Genomic DNA, 10,525 nt, shown 5'->3' with positions numbered 1-10,525 from the left:
AAATTTTTAATCTCCAAAGACATTTGTTAGAAGTATGAACACATCAGTATGCCAAGGTTTGGTAAGTTCCAGTGTGAGTACTCTATTTTACTTCTGTTTTCTATGCCTACATAGAAATAAAGTTGATATTTTTCCAAAATTAAAAATTATAAGATGCATATGGCACCCTATTAATAGGCAAAATTTTATGCTTTTAAGTAACCATTTAAAAGTTAATTTAATTAAGAATTTTTATGGCCACTAAAGATGAAATGTAAATGACATATGAATACTGGCACAAAAGGTGGTTTTACGGCAACTTATTTTATGATTTAAAATCTTTAAAAATACACAATATTGGGCTCTGTGCTTTCCCCCTCAGCGTGACTAGGGCTTGCTACTGCCCCTGACTCCCCTCCGGGCGAACGCGCGTGCAGCCTGAGGGTGCCTCCATCCTTGCCATCGCTGACTCTGGTCCCAATCCATGTTCGCCACTGGAGGGAAGCAGCGAGCCCACACTGCTCTCTGCCCCACTGCCCCGTACAGCCCAGCACTGGGAGGATGCAGGGCAAGGCTAGTCTGCAAATGAAGAGGCCTGAAAAGAAGCGAAGAAAGTCCAATACTCAGGGTCCTGCATGCACACATCTGATGGTGTTTGCCCCACCGTTGACCCAATCCCCATGGTGGATCATCTGGTCACTTCTAACCCCTTTGATGATTTCGGAGCCCCTAAAGTGGGGGACGCAGGCCCTCCATTCTTTGGCAGTCCGATGCCCCTTGGAGGCTTTGGTGAATAGGGGGGCACAGCAGGCCCGGTATCCCCAGGCCATAGCACAAGAGGAGGAGGGAGTCCCCAGCCACTTTGTCGGCAGTCCCTTCCTTTTCCTCCCAACTCTATGGGTCCAGCTTTTAATATGCCTCCTCGGGGCCCTGGCTATCCACTCCCGGGGACACATAAACTTTTCCAGTCAACCCTTCAACCAGTCTCTGAGCCAAAACTTTAGCCCACCTGGTAGACAAGTAATGTGAGGCCCAGTTGGGGGATTTGATCCCTTGGTCTGACCCACCATGGGACAGCCTCCTAGAGGGGAACTGAGTCCTCTTCCTCTCCACCAGTGCCTTACCCAACCAGGAGCAGCTTTTGGTCATTCTCTTCAGAGACCTGGTCAGGGACTCCCCAGCCTGCCTCCCAACACAAGTCCCTTCCCTGGTACAGACCCTGGTTTTCCTGACCCTGGTGGTGAGGATGGTCGAAGGCCCTTGAATCCACCTGCCCCCACTGCTTTTCCCCACTGCTGCTGTTAATGGGAATCAGCCCAGTTCCCTGCTCCCCCACCAGCAGCAGTGGTAAGGTGGGGGCACTCCAGATGCCAACAGTCTGGCACCCACCCCCCCCCAACCCCCCTGGTAAGGCAGGTGGAGGCTCAGGGCCTCAGCCTTGCCCAGGCCTAGCGTACACTTGCGGTGCCTGTGGAGCAAGGTGAACAATGGCCAGGATGCCATTTTGTGTGAGGCTTCCTGCCAGAAGTGGTTTCACCACAATTGTACCTGCATGACCAAGAGTTCCTACAGCCTGCTGACCACCAAGGCCTCTGCTGTCTGGGCCTGTGATCTCTGACACAAGACCAAGGACATCCAGTCTGTCTATATAGGAAAGAGCATGGACCAGGTGGTGGATGCTAATGTTGGGTGACTGTAGTGCAATGGCCTGAGGAAGTGAACCTTTCCCACCGTGTTCCTGCAAAGTGCCTCTTGCTCCTTGTCTTCCACTGGCATCCCATCCCCATGGAGCAGATAGGCATCCTGGAAGCAAAAAAGGAACTGAGACAGGCAGGCAGGCAGGCAGGCAGAAGAACCTGGGCTGCTCTTGTTGTTGTTGTTGTTGTTGTTGTTGTTTTGTTTTGTTTTGTTTTGTTTTGTTTTGTTTTGTTTTTCTGGGAACTTGTATACTGAGTACCTTCAGAGATCTAGGAAACTAAAGCCTTGCTGAGCAGAGCCATTCCTGTGGGGGCAGTGGGTGTGGGGAAAAGAGGAGTGGGAGAAAACCCAGAGTCCTGCCAGGTGTTCTGGGCAGACTGCCACATGCTTTCCATGAAGCCCCGGGTGGGTGTCCGACTCTGTGAAGCCACTAAACCCTAGCTCAGCAGGTGGTGGACAAGGACCAGTCCTAGGTACCAGGTTCTAAGTCTTGGGCATCTCACGCTGGACACCTTGGAAGAGCTGAGAACAGAATGGGGGCCCTTGGGGAGGCTCAATCAGCCCCGGGGCCTAAGGGAGGAGAGGGCAGGGGAAGAGGGGCGCTGGGTGGTTTCCACACGGGTGAGAGTCTTCAGTCCGGTCAGTGGCTGAAGCGCAGGAAGGCCTTCCGGCCGGAGTATTAAACATAGCTCATTAGGAGAACGTTTACCCCATCGTTCAAGCACGGAGGGCCTTGATGAGCAGAGACTCTCTATGGTTTAGGAGCTTTATTGTAGAAATGCAGGGAGAAAGAAGGTAGAAAGAGGGAGCCACGTGGAGAGAGGGGGGAAGGGAGAGAGAGAAGGAGGGCTAGAGATGATAGTAAGAAAAGTGAGAGCTTAGAGAGAGCGAGGAGGGGTCAAGCAGCCCCTTTTATAGTGGGCTGGGCTATGTGTGGGGGCCTCCATACCTGACTATAGTCAGGTAACTGTGGGGGTGGAGTCTAGCCAGAATGCTTAGGATATTGTCTGCCTGATTGATAGTCACATACTTTTCCTGCAGGGGCTGTGGGGGCAGTAACTTTGACAGGAGCCAAGGGTCCAAGAGACATGTTCAAACACCTTCTGGCCCATGTAGGTGGAAATCACCACCCATCGAATCCCGCGGAGTTCAAGACCTGTGCTAGACTGGAGACCAGGCTGTCTGTGAGCAGCCCACTGCCCCACACATTCCTAGAGTCTAACTGGAACCTGCAAGAGAAAAGGGGCTGGAGGAAGTTTCAGAGGGCAAGGATGTCCTGTGCACAGGTGATAGATGACCCCAACACCCGTGCCTACAATACCTGTGTAACCCCACAGCTGCTGCTGTAGCTCTTGGAGACACATGTTCAAGGTTTCTTTGCTCCCTGAGATAGAACCCCTTTCCTCGGTTCTGGAAACAAGTGGGGATTTCTCTCTTTTTCTCTGTGTTCCTTTGCTTCCCCTGAATATGACTTACTCCATTCCCCTCGGAGCACCACATACCTTGAGGAAACAGGAAAGTTCCTGACTAAGACAGTTGTCTATCTGGGGCTTCAAGACTGTAGGTAAAAGATGCTAAGAAGACATCTTCCTCATACCAAAGTCACTGGTCCTCTTTCAGCTTCTCTTGTGTTTTCCTCTCAGTGACTATGTTTTGCCAAAAACTGGGATATGTGGTCTGAGTGACCAGAGTATTTGAAGCTGGGGCTCCCATGGAAGTCTGGGCTGCAGGTGTAACCCCCTTCGCCCTGCCTATCTGATGCACAGTGGGACAATGCTGTTCTTCAGCTGTTGGTGCCCTCATATCCTGTCTCTGGGAAACGTTTGAGAAGGCACGAAGCCCTTCTACCTTACTTCTTCCCCGATGAAAGGATCCATGGGAAACCCTTGCCACGGCTTTGGGGACATGGAGCTGGGCCCTCACAGCCATGGTACTGCAAGATGAAAGAACCTGAAGTTTTCTGCTTACCCTTTTTTATCCTGCGATGTCATCTTGGACCCGGTGATCCAGCAAGTAGGCTGATCACCTACTTTTTTATTTTTGGTTTTGTAGCACTCCCTGCCAATGATGGGATCGAGGCCTGATCAGGAGCCCCTCTCAGCTGCTCTTCTTTCCAGCTAACCCAAATGTCCATTCCTCAAATGCTCTCTCAGGCTTGAGTGTGGCCCTCCTGAGAGAGTTGGAGGTGCCCAGCTTGACAATAAAGGCTGCCCTCTGGGATGTTCTGTCTCAGCCCTCATTCTCCCTCCATGGGGAGAGAGAAGACACTCAGTGTTGGCAACCTTTGAAGCTGGGGAGGATGAGGGTGGACCTGCTTCTTACTCTGCCCCTCAACTCCTAAACTACAGGCAGCAGCCTCTCTGCTTAGCTTTGTGTTGTGCTGTGGTTTTGTTCACCCCTCTTACCTGCCACTACTTTTGTGTTGTCTCGATGGTTTGTAAAATGCTCCCAGAGTGGGCCCATCCTCTAAAAAGAAAAATCTCTGCTACTTTTTGGAAGAAAGTGAGTTGGCAGGGATGTGGTTACAGGATCTTTTTGTACAGTTGGATTAATAAAATAACTTGAAAATTTAAAAAATATACAAAATTATCAAGTTATTATATATATATTATATATATACACATATATACACATATAATATATATATACACATATATACCACAAAAGAAATACTTGGAAATGTGAACTATATATTTGTGTTATTTGCAAATATTATAAAAAATTACCTAATATTGAATGCAACTATGTCTACATGACAACAATAGTGTGGTGGTTTGAAATGAGAAATGTCACTCATAGGCTCATTTATTGAAACACCTAGTCACCAGTTGGTGGCAGCCTATAGGCAGACTATGCAACCTTTAGGGAGAGCAGACTTGCTAGAGAAATTATATCACTTATGACAGGACTCAAGGGTTTCTTATATGCTCTCTCTCTCTCTCTCTCTCTCTCTCTCTCTCTCTCTTTCCCTCTCTTTCTCTCCTTTTTCTTTTGTTGTTTTGTTTTGATTTGGTGGGGTTTTTTTCTTCAGTTTTTGAGACAGGGTTTCTCTGTGTAGCCCTGGCAGTCCTGGAACTCACTCTTTAGACCAGGCTACAAAGTGAGCTATGGATGGTGGTTCATGCATTTAATTTCAGCATTTAGGACACAGGGACAAGTGAATTTCTCAGGTAAAGAACAGCCTGGTCTATCTAATAAGTCCTAGGCCAGTAGTGACTAAACAGCGAGACTTTTTCTCAAATAATAAAAATAACTGTAATTGCTATCCAGATTATTTTAATAATTTATGTATATTTATGTATAATTTATATGATTTGTGTATATTTATATACATTATTTTAATAATTTATACAATATTTATAATGTTAATCTGTAAAGTACCATAAAATAACAAATATGAAATGAAAAACTGAAAATTATCAACCTGTTTACTGTTATGAGTTTAATGACCTTTGGATAAAGAATAACTGCTCTATTTAGATACCATAATATTATAGAATAAATTAGGTAACTCAGCAAAAAGCAAGTATATGATGCGTTTTTTTTTTTCTTCAGGCAGATTCTTGTACCACAGCTTACACTGCCCCCAAAATTATAATCCATCCACCTCAGCCTCCCAAATGCTAGGATTATTGGCATATGTTAATACTGTGCCTAGATCTGATGATTTTTATACATACCACACACACACGTGCATTAAATGAACATAAAGAAAATTGCTACTCATATAAAACAGTGCAGATAAACTGGTATGAATAATAACTTCTTTTTCATTATTTTATTTGTTTATACCCCAAATTTTGACCAGCTCCCAGCCCTCCACCCAGAGTTCTTCCCTCATCCCCCATCCCCTTTACCTCTAAGAGGGTGCCTCCTCCCCACCCCAGGACACATCTCCATTTCCTGGAGCATCAACTCTCTACAGGATTAGGTGCATGCTCTCCTACTGAGACCGAACAAGGCAATCCTCTGCCATATATGGGCCAATCAGAATGGCTAAGAAAAAAAAATTAATGTGACAGCACATACTGGTGAGGATGTGGAGAAAGGGGAACACTGTTCCATAGCTGGTGGGATTGCAAAATGGTACAACCACTCTGGAAACCAATCTGGCAGTTGCGCAGAAAAATTAGAAATACCTGATGACCCAGCTGTACAGCTCCTGGGTGTATACCCAAATGATGTTCCACCATACCACAAGTATACATGCTCCACTATGTTCATAGCAGCCTCATTCATAATAGCCAGAAACTAGAAGCACCTAATGTCCTTCAACCAAAGAATGGATACAGAAAATGTGGTTCATTTACACAATGGAATTCAGTTATTAAAAACAAGGACATTGTGCATTTTGCAGGCAAATGGATGGAACTAGAAAATACCATCCTGAATGAGGTAACCCAGACCTAAAAGGATATCCATGGTATGTACTTATCAATATGTGGATATTAACCAAAAATTACAGAATACTCAGGATACAACCCACAGACCCTAAGAGGTTAAACAAGAAGGAAGATCCAAGTGAGGATGCTTAAATCCCACTTAGAAGGGGGAACAAGGCCAGGCAGTGGTGGTGCACACCTTTAATCCGTGCACTTGGGAGGCAGATTTCTGAGTTCGAGGCCAGCTTGGTCTCCAGAGTGAGTTCCGGGACAGCCAGGGCTACACAGAGAAACTAACCTCTAAAACTGTAAGTAATCTCCAAATTAAATGCTTTCCTTTATAAGAGTTTCCTTGGTAATGGTGCCTTTTCCCAGAAGTACAACACTGACTAAAACAACTATTATAGAGGCTGGAGGCACAGAGTCTCAAGATCCATAGGATGAGGCGATATCTAGAAATGGAAAAGAGCTATGGCTTTGTGACATTACAAGTCTAACAGCCTAGGGAAAGTTTTTAACTACGGTTTTCATACGATGGTAAGAATTAAGATTTAAAGCTCAGCTCAGTTCTGAAGTCATAAAAACCCTGCTTTCATAGTTGGAAAGCGAGGAAGTAGTTGGAATTCTTTTTTACTAACAGGAAAGTCAAGTTTGTTTGTTTTTTTAAGTCAAGCCATCAGTTGCCTAGAAGAACATTATGAACAATTATGAAGATTGATCTATTTCATCTTGCAAATGAATTGTTGACCTTATCAAAAATCAACCCTCACAGAAATACCCAGAATATAGTGTTGGAAAATCTGAGCACTGTGGATGACTCAGTTAACATTTAAGATGACCATCACACATGACACTTTAGGTGTCCCTTTTTGTGTCTCATGTCCAAATCTTTCATCCTTATGAGGACATCAGTCATTGGATCAGGACCTACTCTACTTCAATTTGACTCAGGCTTCTCTGGATTACATCTACTCAGACTCAGTTTCCCCATAAGGTCACATTCATGAGCATAATGGCTAGAACTTAGCAACTTATGTGAGAGGATGTAATTCAACTCAGAGCAGATATTTATAGTTGAAAGCTCACGTGACTGACAGCAGAACATTATCTCAGGACAGTGGATCTTTGTTAGAATCTTCTAAACACTTTCTTGGAACATAAGAGATAGAAGTAACTTATACCACAGCCCTTTTATGTCTAAAATTTTTGGAAGATATTAGAGTGAACTAATACAAAATTCTTTAGTTTCTATAGTATTGTCATTGTAGCCTCCTGCCTAATAAGTGGTTTCCATTTTCTGATAAAGCCAGAGTAGAAAATTTAGGACAAAATAGCCAGTAGCCATTGCATGCAGGGTATAACATGGTGCAACTGCTTTGGAAATTTGCTTGGCAGTTTCTTCTCAAAGTAAAGCATAACACTTTCCCATATCAGGCAGTCCACTCCTGGATCTATTCAGAAGGCATTGGGAACATCTGTTCCCTGCTTGACACATACAAGGACACTCATAACTCCACATAGCAGCAGGAACCCACATTCTAACTAGGCAGAAACTAAGAAATACATCGTGAGACAGTCATAGAGTAGAAATCTTCTTAGCAATAAGGAAGAATAAACTAGAGCCACAGCCACAGCATGGTATACTTCATAAACAGAATGTGCAGAATGTGGAAGAAGCAGCAATGGCCACTTACATCTGAAATTCAAGATCAGCAGTAATGGGAGATGGTAGGCATGATGTATCAGTTGTTATTTCCTTAGAGCAGCTGTCAGCTGGGAAAGGCTGACAGGCCACTTTCTGTTGTAGTAGAGATATTTTCTCCTTGCATTTAGAATACCTATGCACATGTGTTTAAGTATGAAAATGTATTAGGATGTGCACTAAAGACAAGTCTAGATGCAGGTTTGGAAAGGAAACTCAAGAATCTAATGTATTAAATATCTATTGAATGTGCTATCTTAAGAAATACTAATGGTTGGCAATGTATAGAAAAAAATATTTGTCATTATTAGCCTTCAGGAAAACACAAACCAAAACTAGTATAAGATACAATCTTACTCCAATTAGAATGGCTATTTCAACAAAGTATGCAGTCAAATATGTCAAGAAAAGGAAATTCTTAAAATTCTGTTGCTAGGAATGCAAATTAGTTTAGTCATTATGGAAAAGAGTATTTCCACAAAAATAAATAAAACTATATCAGACCCTCAGACCAACCAAGCTGCTTGGAAAAAAGCAGAGACAAGTAGCAGATCCTGGAAGAGGCTCAGACCTCCCATGTTGGCTGAGACACTGTTCTACCTGTTGAACTACCTACAAGTTGTGCAATGTGTTCCAAGTTTCCAGGTTTTGTGAGCCTTTGCCCATGCTGGGGTGAGCTCTTAATGATAGTGCTGTCTTGAGTCATTTCTGTTCCTATAACTAAGCCATAGTTCCAGTAAAACGCATTGGTTCGAAAGTATAAAAATATCAGTATAACAACCAAAATCAAAACAAACTATATGAAAAAAATTTAAGCCAATAAATATAAAACAACAACCAGGTCTTAGGGTGACCTTAGGATTCAGCAACCCAATTCCTTGTTACAGACACAAAGGAGAACATTTAGCACAACAAAGAGATATCTGTATCCCTACATTTACTACAGCATTGTCCACAACTAAAAAATAAAGCCTGCCTAGGTGTCAATGAAAAGAGACTTAGAATAAAGAAAATGGGATACCTCCTAAAATGTATTATTCATGTAAACAGAAAAATAAAATATTACTATATGTACTAAATTCAAATAGAGAATATTATATGAAGTAAAATGAGCCAGACACAGAAAAATGAGCATCACCTGCTCACCTGAGCACGTGGAACTATGCAGAATTGATCCGAATATGGAACGTTGTCTAACAGAGTTGGCACGTGACTGATAGAGAACAGGAAGGCTGGAAAGGAGGTTGGATCTGATTAGTACTTACTATATACATATATTAAAAATAGCACACTGGGCCCAATTAATACACATAATTAATGCATTAATCAAAACCCAACGGCAATAATTAATAAGAGAAGAACTTAAGGAATAGGAGAGTTGGAAATTTGATTTAAATAATGACTGTAAAAGCCCTGAGAATTGTTTCCTTTTTATATTTTGTGCTCTATGAACATTGATATATGTATATATATATATATAGTCACTACACCTCACTAGTTGTTCATTCTTAGTATGTTTATATCTAAAAAAGTTCATTTATCTGTAATGGTAGCTCTGTTATAGAACTAACTCTGTTAGTTTAACAAGATACTAAGATGTATAAGTCAAGGTACAATGGTTGGTGTGAGACACCCAGTCCTGTAGGATGAGTGTGTTGCCACAGGAAAGAGCTAACAATGGTTAAACAGCCTTTCTTGTGTCATATGAAAAGTGGAAAGTTGTTTTGTTGTATGTTATACCCCTACTCTGTTACACAGGGGTAAAGTGCTCTCCTTACTAACTTTCAGTTCTAGTGTAACGACATGGTAACTTAGTCATTGCACAAGTGTGGGGGATAATGTGTTCCAGTTTCTGCCTGTCAAGCTGAAGAGCTAGAGTGACTCCGGCCAGCTCCTGAGAAAATAATAGAGGAACATATAGCAGTATGATGCTAATTTGGCAACACTTGCAGACTGCGTCAGGATCAAAGGAAGCCTGAATTTTACCAGTGCGCTGAGTGTGGGCTGTGCTCTGAGCTCAAGCCATGTTCAAGTTGGCTGCAGGTCAACAAGACCCTGAGGTCTTGTCCCATAGGTTTTCCCAGATGAGTTGTGGGAGCTCAGCACCACAAGCTAATACTTAACCGTGTATGTGTAAACCCAGAAGCCAGGTGGGAAGACACAGCTGCAGGACATAAAACATCTGTCCAGGAAGGTGTCCAAACAGCACAGGGAAGTCATACAATCAATCAGTTTTAAACACTGCCATTACTCAGTGCTCAAAAGTGCACATTTAGTTTTGATTAGACCACATGAGAAGTATCCGTCCCTCTTCCCTCCCCGTGTCTCAGTTGAAAAGAGGGTCAGTTCTGAGATGTTGAATACAATTTAGGAATATCAACTATGCTGTCTAGGAGTAGTTTGAAAATATGTTTTCTATCTTAAATTTCCCATAGAGTTTTTTTTATTAACCTCATATATATCAAATGTATGTTAATTTTTAAAAAGAAAAGGAATTTTATTTTCTAAAAATATTTTTAAGTGAAAATTGAGGGACCAACTGGCATGCAATTTTGCCATCCTTCTAGTTGGGCCTGTTTCATACACAGTTAAATTTCCTAAATCAGCACTTTGGAAGATTTTTCTCCATGTGCCAACATCTGCCTGCTGCAGAGATATTCAGTCCCTCCATGGATTATCATCTTTTCTCCAGAATGTGGAGCAGGTATTCTTTGATATTCTGTGCTTTATTGTGCATCGAGAGTAGATATGTTTTCATTTATCT

General features: G+C 42.8%; 1 pseudogene; it reads left to right on the top strand.

The window, feature by feature from the left end:
• Positions 1-531: 531 nt before the first annotated feature.
• Positions 532-1,672, top strand: LOC110306341 (pygopus homolog 2 pseudogene; annotated as a pseudogene).
• The last annotated feature ends 8,853 nt before the right edge of the window (positions 1,673-10,525 follow it).

Source organism: Mus caroli, unplaced genomic scaffold (genome assembly GCF_978045245.1).
Source record: "Mus caroli unplaced genomic scaffold, Mus_caroli_1 scaffold_13, whole genome shotgun sequence".
NCBI classification, from domain to species: domain Eukaryota; kingdom Metazoa; phylum Chordata; class Mammalia; order Rodentia; family Muridae; genus Mus; species Mus caroli.
This window is presented reverse-complemented; position numbering and strand designations above follow the sequence as displayed.